Source organism: Salmo salar, chromosome 15 (genome assembly GCF_965601325.2).
Source record: "Salmo salar chromosome 15, fSalSal1, whole genome shotgun sequence".
NCBI classification, from domain to species: Eukaryota; Metazoa; Chordata; class Actinopteri; order Salmoniformes; family Salmonidae; genus Salmo; species Salmo salar.
Genome location: NC_138305.1, coordinates 13101516 through 13113855, shown reverse-complemented (window position 1 = coordinate 13113855; position 12340 = coordinate 13101516). Strand labels below are relative to the sequence as shown.

At 45.3% G+C, this 12340-nt stretch overlaps 1 long non-coding RNA gene across 1 annotated transcript; it reads right to left on the bottom strand.

Annotated features, from left to right (window-relative positions):
- Positions 1-2229: 2229 nt before the first annotated feature.
- Positions 2230-4632, bottom strand: LOC145860863 (uncharacterized). The gene is made up of 3 exons (XR_014380588.1): positions 4261-4632; positions 3952-4009; positions 2230-3363 (listed from the first exon to the last, which is right to left on the bottom strand). It is a non-coding gene; the product is annotated as an uncharacterized LOC145860863 (long non-coding RNA).
- Positions 4633-12340: the final 7708 nt, after the last annotated feature.

The following is a 12340-nucleotide window of genomic DNA, read 5'->3' as shown; positions in this document are numbered from 1 at the left end:
GGAATCATCCAAAGTGATACGCTACTACGCCAAGTCTTTCCTGAGCCACCAGTCATAAGCTTTAAGAGATGTCCGACCCTAAAGGACAAATTAGTCCACAGTTATCTTCCGGGTGACTCTCAAAAAACTTGGCTTGGCCACAAATCCAAGGGCTCTTTTAAATGTAACCAGTGCAACCATTGCAGAAATATTGCACAGAAAAAGTATTTTGTTGATACAGCTTCCAAAATGGAGTATTACGTCAAGCATTTCATTAACTGCAAAACCACTCATGTCATCTATAGATTGGAATGTCCACAGTGCAAGGTGTTCTACATTGCACGGACAAAGAGACGCCTTCAAGATCACCTAGCGGAACACAAGTACGCCATACGGGTAGGCAATGAAGACTACCCCATGGCAAGGCACTACAAGTCCTTAAACCATGGCAACCCTGCCTCCCTACAAGCTATGGGTATTGATCATATCCCGGCCTCTATTAGAAAAGGGGACCGTCTTAAACAGTTAAACCAAAGGGAAAGTTTTTGGATTTACAAACTACAGGCCACTAAATACCCGGGTTTAAATGAAGATATGGATTTCTCACCCTTCTTGTAGGGTTGTGATGGGTACATTTGCTGTCATCTAGTGGACATTTTGCTCAATTGCCCTCAGCTATGTTTAGACTCTTGTTGTTCATGTTTTGCTGTGTTCTAGTGTACTATGGAATATACTGCTTTCTTATTCTTGACACTTCTCCCAGACATATTTTAGGTTAGCACTACCTTTCTAAGTGTTCTGATACTTCTAGCTTGGAGTTACATTTTTATGATAACATATCTACAGTATTTCACTTTAAAGTGTGTATACTATTGCTTACTAGCTGTGTCCAATCAATTTTATCCACTTTCTTCAAATTAGGGTTAATTGGAAAAGCTGTTAAAAAGAGAACATTGTATTATTTCTTTGTACTCCCTGACGAAGGCCATGTAGCCGAAACGCGTCGGATTTTTATAAACATTGTTTCTATTGAACATGCCATACTAATAAAGGCATTTTAATCAATTATATGAAGAGTGCCTTGGTCCTCCTTTCTTTTTGATGACCAATTCACCCCTTTTACCAAAGAGCACCTTCTGTCTACCAACATTTACTATTGTGTACCTTAGTAGCGCTTCCCTTCCTCTTCTTTCTACTGGTTGTCTATGACGTCCGGAATAGAGAGTAAAAGGAGGTTTCTGGGGGCAATAAAATAGCTTCAAGGTATAATGTACAGACAAAGGTATGGTAGGATGTGAATACAGTGGAGGTAAACCTTGGCATTGAGTGATGATGAGAGAGATATTGTCTCTAGAAACATCATTGAAACCAGAAGATGTCATAGCATGTGTGGGTGGTGGAACTGAAAGGTTGGATAAGGTATAATGAGCAGGGCTAGAGGCTCTACAGTGAAATAAGCCAATAAACACTAACCAGAACAGCAATGGACAAGGCATATTGACAATAAGGAGAGGCATGCTTAGCCGAGTGATCATAAGGGTCCAGTGAGTAGTGAGGTTGGTTGGGGTCACGGCGATTCAGACAGCTAGCCGGGCCATGGGTAGCGAGCTGGCAGAAGATGGTCTGTTTTTAGCCACCTCGTGCGTTTCCGTCGGTAGATTAGTGGGGTTCCGTGTGGTAGAGGGGACCAATCCAATTGGCAAAATAGTTATAGTGGCCCAAGAACATTGGCCGATAGACCTATTCAGATAGCAGCCGATAAGACAGCTAACGATTAGCAGGCCGCAGATGGGCGTTCAGGTTACGTCGTGACGGAGGGGCCAGTTGGATAACTCCCTCGGGCAGATAACGTTGGTAGTCCAGTCGTGAAGGCCCGGTGGGGCTCCGCATCGGCAGTAAAACGGGTCCGGATAGGTGATTGTAGCCCAGGAGTGGCTGATGGAACTCTTCAGCTGGCTAGCTCCGGAATAATTGATGTTAGCTCCGGGACCGACGTTAGCCAATAGTCACTCGGGTAGCAGGTAGCTAGCTGCAAGATCCAGGTGTAAATGTCCAGAGCCTGCGGTAGAAATCTGGGGATATGGAGAGAAAATAGGTCCGGTATGCTCTGGTCTAAATCGCGTTGTACAAAACTGGCGATAGCTTTTCGAGCTAAAGGATAGCTGATGACCGCACACCGTGGTTAGCTGAATACTAACGTTCGCCAGTGAACTTACTGGGTTTGGTACCTCGAATGGAAAAAAATAAAAATGTAATCAATTTTTTTATTTAATTTTAAAACAACAAAATGTTAAGACTGTGCAAGTGTAGACTCACTAGGCACTGTAGTTTAAGATATCTAAATAATCTATGCTCTATCTCTTCATAAAAAGAATGTAAACATTATTTAAAATTCATCTTGCTTTAGCAGTTTCGATCAGTTTTAGGAATAATCTCACTGTCTGAGAACGTTTTCAACACAGTGCTATAATAATATGTAACCTGAGCTTGCTGTCTAATATAAGATATTATATAGCTATTGTGCATGGCTGTTGGCAAACTGAAAACGTATTTCAAACACCTTAAAATGTAGAGATTAACATGTAGAAAAATGGTAATTGTAAAGAAATTAAGTAGAAAAATGATCATGAGAATTTACAAAATACATCAAGACATAATGAATCCTCTACAGTCTTTTAGAACGGAGGTATCCAGGTGTGTGTGTCTGTGCCCATGTCTGTTGGCTCATATTGTGTTGGAATCAATTATTTGGTTTAGAGTAGAGTCTTTATTTGCTCCCAATGTTTTCCAGTTTTGTGTTGCTGTCCATTCTCCTAACCCAGGCTATCATTGTGTATCCAGAATAGTCCTCTTGGTTCTTTATGGAACTGTTTCAAACTTGACATAAGTAGACTTAACATGAACTTCAGTCCAGATGTTTTTACTGAAGTCCATGTTAAGTCCAGTTATCTTAAGTCTGAATCAGGCCCTATGTGGGTATTCTTACTTAATCTTGACGTTGTAGAATCAGTTGATTGATCAGTAGCTACATGAATCAGTTCAGTTCAAGCTTTTTACCAATGTCATCCTTCTGCGTTCCATAGAGCACCCTATTCCCTATATAGTGCACTACCTTGAAAACGGTGCCCATAGGAAATAGGGTGCCATTTTGAAGGCAGGACTTTCTCGATGAATGGTTCATCTACACTGAGAGGAGACAACGTCCCTCTTGTGGCTGTGCTTGGTGCCTGCTTCTGGGGCCAGAGGTACAGCGCTGTGCAGGCTGCTCAGTCCAAACTGGATAGAAGCTGAAATCTGGAATATCAAGGCTTCAAACAGGCTGCATGGTTCAGCCATCTGACTCAGTTGTTCCTCCTGGGCTGTCAGCTCACTGCAGTCTGGGACCTATGAAGGAAGAGTACGATGGCTATGAAACAGTTCATTAATAACATCAGACACAGTTATCATTGTGGTAACTATGGAGGGGGTGGAACAAGTGGTGGAGGAAACTGATTATATATGACGGCAGTATCTTCGTAATCTCACAGACAGTGATACAGTATCTCAGATAAGGTGGAGTGTATGTAGCATGATGCATTGCAGTACCCATAATGCCCTGTAACCATATCTGGTTTTACTACAGTACCCATAATACCCTGTAAACATATCTGGTTTTACTACAGTACCCATAATGCCCTGTAACAATATCTGGTTTTACTACAGTACCCATAATACCCTGTAAACATATCTGGTTTACTACAGTACCCATAATGCCTTGTAACGTATCTGTTTTTATAGTGGAGGAATCTGATTGTGATTGCATACATTATGTTCATAAACTGTAATATACTACTAGTATTAGGATAACACAAATGATTGTAAGCATTTTACCAAGCATGCATAGGACTATCTTAATCTAAACGGCATTCATGTACAATATTGAGCTTGTAATTCAATATAAATGAACACTGGACTTTGATTTAGAAACCCTACCTCTGAAGATATTCTTTCCAACCAGACTTCCTCCTCATCGGTAAAATCCATTGCGGGACTGGAATCGGAAAAAAACATAAATTAGAGTAATGGAAAACAAAACGTGACAGCAGCACCATTTCGAATAACAAGTTGCAAAAACGAAACTTTGCTATTGTTATAGCTAATAGCATAGCACAGAATATTGCACATAACTGTTAAATTAGATTTTTTTTTTTGCAATCGCAATACTAAATATATTGTTAGAACTGGACGGCAAATCTAGATCAGTCAATAACATTTAATAGTTGCAGAAAACAAGTCACTTGCCTGACAGAACGCAGCTCGTAGGAACCGGGAATATTACACATCAACATCGAACAGATGACTTGTAAACAGTTTGCTTTCAATCGCGGAGGAACATTATCGAATGGCAATAAATTGTTTGAGAATAAACAAAAATCGCATCTTTTGCAAACGAAAGAACGGTAGCAACAGAGGTGCGGCTCCGTTGTTGTAGTGGTAAGAGATAAGAAATGAAAGTAAAAGTAAATGACAGCTGATTATTAACCTACTGGATCTGTGTCTGTGTTGACAACTGCACCGTGTCTACAAAGTGGCAGGCACTAAGGCAAGAGAAAGTCACAAATTCACATAAATGGATGTATTTCTGTTAAATGACACTTCTTCCCAACCATATCAGTGTTGCACAGCACCATTCAATAAGGGACAATTATTTCGAGGAAAAAAAAAGTCTCGTTTACTGGCTCTCTAGAGTAAGACAGTGTTTTCTGCTTAGTGGCCGGAGGGGGCAGCCAAGGTAGTCAGTCTATTTTACATAAAGCTTTCTTGTAAATCACCTGTTCTTAACCACGTGGCAGACAGTGATGTTTTGTATTGATCAGAGTCTGGTATCAATACCACAGCATTTTTTTTTTTTTTTTTTTTTTTTACATCCAATGCATAAAATAGACAATGTAATAATACATATTTTATTAACATTTTTCAAAATTGCAATTCATATTATCTACAATTATTTAATGTAATTAAAACAGCCTCCAACTGGTTTAGCAGTGAATTGACCTTGCTCCAGGTTTATCATGTTAAATGGTTTATTCTGTTGCCCTATCTACTGTAAACCAATGAGGACATCAAGGCAACATGGTATCAATCAATTTGAAACAGAGGTCCTCACCTGTAACAGAGGTCCTGACCTCTGAAGCAGAGGTCCTCACCTGTAACAGAGGTCCTGACCTCTGAAGCAGAGGTCCTCACCTGTAACAGAGGTCCTGACCTCTGAAGCAGAGGTCCTCACCTGTAACAGAGGTCCTGACCTCTGAAGCAGAGGTCCTCACCTGTAACAGAGATCCTGACCTCTGAAGCAGAGGTCCTCACCTGCAACATTTCTACAAGTAGACAATCAACAGAAAATCAACAGACAATCGACAGACAATCGACAGACAATCGGCAGACAATCGGCAGACAATCGGCAGACAATCGACAGACAATCGGCAGACAATCGACAGACAATCGACAGTATCACCATGCGTTTCACATTCTGACCAGAGAGGACCGTTGACAGGATGACAGCCAAGAGTTGTGATCTAACCAATAGTATATCATCTTTTACAACAAAAAAAAAGTAAACGGAATTAAGATGTGATTTCAGAGAAGGGGGAAAAAAAATACAGTTTAAGAAATAGAGACACAGTACAATAGCACTTAAGTCAAGGCTGGTATCTCTGGTATCTCTCAACTCCCTAATCTTTGAGATACGGTTCAGGTATCGGACGGGTGGAGTGGGTTAGCATGTGGCTATGTGAGGCCTGTTGGAGAGAATCAATACAATCATCAACTTCTTGTCACATTCACTATGGTCTTCTAATAGGGGATGGGGGAGCAGAGTTCCTCTCTCCCCCACCTGGTTCCTGGTTCCTCTCTAGGTTTCTTCCTAGGTTCCTGCCTTTCTAGGGAGTTTTTCCTAGCCACCCCTCATAGCCTGGTTCCTCTCTAGGGTTCTTCCTAGGTTCTGGCCTTTCTAGGGAGTTTTTCCTAGCCACCCCTCATAGCCTGGTTCCTCTCTAGGGTTCTTCCTAGGTTCTGGCCTTTCTAGGGAGTTTTTCCTAGCCACCCCTCATAGCCTGGTTCCTCTCTAGGTTTCTTCCTAGGTTCTGGCCTTTCTAGGGAGTTTTTCCTAGCCACCCCTCATAGCCTGGTTCCTCTCTAGGGTTCTTCCTAGGTTCCTGCCTTTCTAGGGAGTTTTTCCTAGCCACCCCTCATAGCCTGGTTCCTCTCTAGGGTTCTTCCTAGGTTCTGGCGTTTCTAGGGAGTTTTTCCTAGCCACCCCTCATAGCCTGGTAACTCTCTAGGGTTCTTCCTAGGTTCTGGCCTTTCTAGGGAGTTTTTCCTAGCCACCCCTCATAGCCTGGTTCCTCTCTAGGTTTCTTCCTAGGTTTTGGCCTTTCTAGGGAGTTTTTCCTAGCCACCCCCCATAGCCTGGTTCCTCTCTAGGGTTCTTCCTAGGTTCTGGCCTTTCTAGGGAGTTTTTCCCAGCCACTCCTCAGAGCCTGGTTCCTCTCTAGGTTTCTTCCTAGGTTCTGGCCTTTCTAGGTAGTTTTTCCTAGCCACCGTGCTTCTACACCTGCATTGCTTGCTGTTTGGGGGTTTTAGGCTGGGTTTCTGTACAGCACTTTGAGATATCAGCTTTATAAATACATTTGATTTGTTCATTTTGTCAACAAAAATAGTGACTGAAATATTTGTCAAACACATTTTTTCAGTGGCAATTGACGAGACTATAACTGACTAAATACATTTACATTTAACATTTAAGTCATTTAGCAGACGCTCTTATCCAGAGCGACTTACAAATTGGTGCATTCACCTTATGATATCCAGTGGAACAACCACTTTACAATAGTGCATCTAAATCTTTTAAGGGGGGGTGGGGTTACAAGGATTACTTTATACTACACCCAGAAGAAACTATAAAATGGCTTTCCATTTCAGTTGACTAAAACAAGACAAAATTATAGATGCTGGCCTTCTAGGCAGAGTTGCAAAGAAAAAGCCATATCTCAGACTGGCCAATAAAAAGAAAAGATTAAGATGGGAAGGAACTCTGCCTAGAAGGCCAGCATCCCAGAGTCGCCTCTTCACTGTTGACGTTGAGACTGGTGTTTTGCGGGTACTATTTCATGAAGCTGCTAGTTGAGGACTTGTGAGGCGTCTGTTTCTCAATGTCCTCTTGCTCAGTTGTGCACTGGGGCCTCCCACTCCTCTTTCTATTCTGGTTAGAGCCAGTTTGCGCTGTTCTGTGAAGGGAGTAGGACACAGCGCTGAAGGAGATCTTCAGTTTCTTGGCAATTTCTCGCATGGAATAGCCTTCATTTCTCAGAACAAGAACAAACTGACGAGTTTCAGAAGAAAGTTCTTTGTTTCTGGCCATTTTGAGCCTATAATCAAACCCACAAATGCTGATGCTCCAGATACTCAACTAGTCTAAAGAAGTCCGGTTTTATTGCTTCTTACCTGTATAAAAGACACCTGGCAGCCATAAATCTTTCTGATTGAGAGAGGGTCAAATACTTATTTCCCTCATTAAAATGCAAATCAATTTATAACATTTTTGACATGCGTTTTTCTGGATATTTTTGTTGTTATTCTGTCTCTCACTGTTCAATTAAAATTATAGACTGATCCTTTCTTTATCAGCGGGCAAACGTACAAAATCAGCAGGGGATCAAATACTTTTTTCCCCTCACTGTATATATATATTTCAAGAACTTTGAAAGTTTCTTCAAGTGCAGTTGCAAAAACTATCAAGCGCTATGATGAAACCGGCTCTCATGAGAACCGCCACAGGAAAGATATTATTTTTATGAGGAACTCAGTTCGGCTTTAAACTTCCTCTTGAAAGTTGTAATAGTTTAATACACAAGGTGCTGTGTTGAAATTGGGTAGTGCATCATCGGGTCCTCTTGTCATGTCAGTCACCGTAGAGAGATATTTATAACTTGTATGTCCAGATCAACTTACCCATGTCAGCTAATGTTTTGTTATTTTAAAAGATTTAGCCCGTAGATATTGTTGTAATTTTTTTTGTCACTCAAATATCCCATGAATACACATTTAGACATGGCAAAATGTATATAATTGCAAGAAAATTTGCTTTAAAACGGCAACATTTTATTTTGCACCCTATGACAAAGTGTGTATAATTACAGGAATTATGCTTTAAACATACAACATTCTCTCCACCAACAAGAAGGGTGTGAACAGTTTGTGTCAGGAAGAGTGCTTGTGCCCATAGAAAGAGACGTGGTGCATGATGGGATGTTCCCCGGTGCTGGAAGGGAAGCCCTGAACCTAAACTGTCTGATATTTGTTGCCTGTGTTCAGCCAATTTGAACAAATTAAGTCCTAAAGATGCTCTTCACAAGTCGCACCACACGGTGGCACTGTCTGTCTCCATTTCTTGCAGTTGATAAACCCCCAACAACAGAACACTTTCAGAAATGGTCTTACCTGACAAAGGGGAGGTTGTAGCGGATTGGTAGCTGGAAGTCCAGTTGGATGGAGAGGAGCAGAGGGGAAATAGAGAGGAACAGAGGGGAATTAGAGAGGAACAGAGGGGAATTAGAGAGGAACAGAGGGGAATTAGAGAGGAGCAGAGGGGAATTAGAGAGGAACAGAGGGGAATTAGAGAGAAGCAGAGGGGAATTAGAGAGGAGCAGAGGGGAATTAGAGAGGAGCAAAGGGGAATTAGAGAGGAGCAGAGGGGAATTAGAGAGGAGCAGAGGGGAATTAGAGAGGAACAGAGGGGAATTAGAAGGGAATAGAGGGGAATTAGAGAGGACCAGAGGGGAATTAGAGAGGAACAGAGGGGAATTAGAGAGAAGCAGAGGGGAATTAGAGAGGAGCAGAGGGGAATTAGAGAGGAGCAGAGGGGAATTAGAGAGGAGCAGAGGGGAATTAGAGAGGAGCAGAGGGGAATTAGAAGGGAATAGAGGGGAATTAGAGAGGAGCAGAGTGGAATTAGAGAGGAGCAGAGGGGAATTAGAGAGGAGCAGAGGGGAATTAGAGAGAAGCAGAGGGGAATTAGAGAGGAGCAGAGGGGAATTAGAGAGGAGCAGAGGGGAATTAGAGAGGAGCAGAGGGGAATTAGAGAGGAGCAGAGGGGAATTAGAGGGGAGCAGAGGGGAATTAAATGGGAATTAGAGAGGAGCAGAGGGAATTAGAGAGGAGCAGAGGGGAATTAGAGAGGAGCAGAGGGGAATTAGAGGGGAGAAGAGGGGAATTAGAGGGGAATTAGAGAGGAGCAGAGGGGAATTAGAGAGGAGCAGAGGGGAATTGGAGGGGAATTAGAGAGGAGCAGAGGGGAATTAGAGAGGAGCAGAGGGGAATTAGAAAGAAGCAGAGGGGAATTAGAGAGGAGCAGAGGGGAATTAGAGGGGAATTAGAGAGGAGCAGAGGGGAATTAGAGGGGAGCAGAGGGGAATTAAAGGGGAATTAGAGAGGAGCAGAGGGGAATTAGAGAGGAGCAGAGGGGAATTAGAGAGGAGCAGAGGGGAATTAGAGAGGAGCAGAGGGGAATTAGAGGGGAATTACAGAGGAGCAGAGGGGAATTAGAGAGGAGCAGAGGGGAGCAGAGGGGAATTAGGGAGGAGCAGAGGGGAATTAGAGAGGAGCAGAGGGGAATTAGAAGGGAGCAGAGGGGAATTAGAGAGGAATTAGAGAGGAGCAGCAGGGAATTAGTGAGGAGCAGAGGGGAATTAGAGAGGAGCAGAAGGGAGCAGAGGGGAATTAGAGAGGAGCAGAGGGGAATTAGAGGGGAAATAGAGAGGAGCAGAGTGGAATTAGAGAGGAGCAGAGGGGAATTAGAGAGGAGCAGAGAGGAGCCGAGGGGAATTAGAGAGGAGCAGAGGGGAATTAGAGAGGAGCAGAGGGGAATTAGAGAGAAGCAGAGGGGAATTAGAGAGGAGCAGAGTGGAATTAGAGAGAAGCAGAGGGAAATTAGAGAGGAGCAGAGGGGAATTAGAGAGGAGCATAGGGGAATTAGAGGGGAATTAGAGAGGAGCAGAGGGGCAAAATAAATATAAAACGCAACGTGCATCAATTTGAAAGATTTGACTGAGTTAGAGTTCATATAAGGAAATCAGTCAATTGAAAAACATTAAATAGACCCTAATCAGTAACTCAGCGAGCCGTAACTCATTCAGCAGTAACTCAGCCAGCAGTAACTCAGCCAGCCGTAATTTAGCCAGCCGTAACTCAGCCAGCAGTAACTCAGCCAGCAGTAACTCAGCCAGCCTGTAACTCAGCCAGCCCTAACTCAGCCAGCCCTAACTCAGTCAGCCCTTACTCAGCCAGCCCTTACTCAGCCAGCAGTATCTCAGCCAGCAGAAACTCAGCCAGCAGTAACTCAGCCAGCAGTAACTCAGCCAGCCCTAACTCAGCCAGCCCTAACTCAGCCAGCAGTAACTCAGCCAGCCCTAACTCAGCCAGCCCTAACTCAGCCAGCCCTAACTCAGCCAGCCCTAACTCAGCCAGCACTTACTCAGCCAGCCCTAACTCAGCCAGCCTTAACTCAGCCAGCAGTAACTCATCCAGCCCTAACTCAGCCAGCCCTAACTCAGCCAGCCCTAACTCAGCCAGCAGTAACTCAGCCAGCCCTAACTCAGCCAGCCCTAACTCAGCCAGCCCTAACTCAGCCAGCCGTAACTCAGCCAGCCCTAACTCAGCCAGCCCTAACTCAGCCAGCCCTAACTCAGCCAGCCCTAACTCAGCCAGACAGCCCTAACTCAGCCAGCCAGCCCTAACTCAACCAGCCCTAACTCAGCCAGTACTAACTCAGCCAGCACTAACTCAGCCAGCACTAACTCAGCCAGCCCTAACTCAACCTGCCCTAACTCAGCCAGCCCTAACTCAACCAGCCCTAACTCAGCCAGCCCTAACTCAGCCAGCCCTAACTCAGCCAGCCCTAACTCAGCAGCCCTAACTCAGCCAGCCCTAACTCAGCCAGCACTTACTCAGCCAGCCCTAACTCAGCCAGCCTTAACTCAGCCAGCCGTAACTCATCCAGCCCTAACTCAGCCAGCCCTAACTCAGCCAGCCCTAACTCAGCCAGCCCTAACTCAGCCAGCCCTAACTCAGCCAGCAGTAACTCAGCCAGCCCTAACTCAGCCAGCCCTAACTCAGCCAGACAGCCCTAACTCAGAAAGCCAGCCCTAACTCAGCCAGCCCTAACTCAGCCAGTACTAACTCAGCCAGTACTAACTCAGCCAGCACTAACTCAGCCAGCACTAACTCAGCCAGCACTAACTCAGCCAGCCCTAACTCAACCTGCCCTAACTCAGCCAGCCCTAACTCAACCAGCCCTAACTCAGCCAGCCCTAACTCAGCCAGCCCTAACTCAGCCAGCAGTAACTCAGCCAGCCCTAACTCAGCCAGCCCTAACTCAGCCAGCTCTAACTCAGCCAGCACTTACTCAGCCAGCCCTAACTCAGCCAGCCCTAACTCAGCCAGCAGTAACTCATCCAGCCCTACCTCAGCCAGCCCTAACTCAGCCAGCACTAACTCAGCCAGTCCTAACTCAGCCAGCCCTAACTCAGCCAGCCCTAACTCAGCCAGCAGTAACTCAGCCAGCCCTAACTCAGCCAGCCCTAACTCAGCAGGCCCTAACTCAGCCAGCCAGCCCTAACTCAGCCAGCCATCCCTAACTCAGCCAGCCATCCCTAACTCAGCCAGCCAGCCCTAACTCAGCCAGCCCTAACTCAGCCAGTACTAACTCAGCCAGCACTAACTCAGCCAGCACTAACTCAGCCAGCCCTAACTCAACCTGCCCTAACTCAGCCAGCCCTAACTCAACCAGCCCTAACTCAGCCAGCCCTAACTCAGCCAGCCCTAACTCAGCCAGCCAGCCCTAACTCAGCCAGCCCTAACTCAGCCAGCAGTAACTCAGCCAGCCCTAACTCCGCCAGCCCTAACTCAGCCAGCCCTAACTCAGCCAGACAGCCCTAACTCAGCCAGCCAGCCCTAACTCAGCCAGCCAGCCCTAACTCAGCCAGCCCTAACTCAGCCAGCACTAACTCAGCCAGCACTAACTCAGCCAGCCCTAACTCAGCCAGCACTATCTCAGCCAGCACTAACTCAGCCAGCCCTAACTCAGCCAGCCCTAACTCAGCCTGCCCTAACTCAGCCAGCCCTAACTCAGCCAGCCCTAACTCAACCAGCCCTAACTCAGCCAGCCCTAACTCAGCCAGCCAGCCCAAACTCAGCCAGCCCTAACTCAGCCAGCAGTAACTCAGCCAGCCCTAACTCAGCCAGCCCTAACTCAGCCAGCCCTAACTCAGCCAGACAGCCCTAACTCAGCCAGCCAGCCCTAACTCAGCCAGCCAGCCCTAACTCA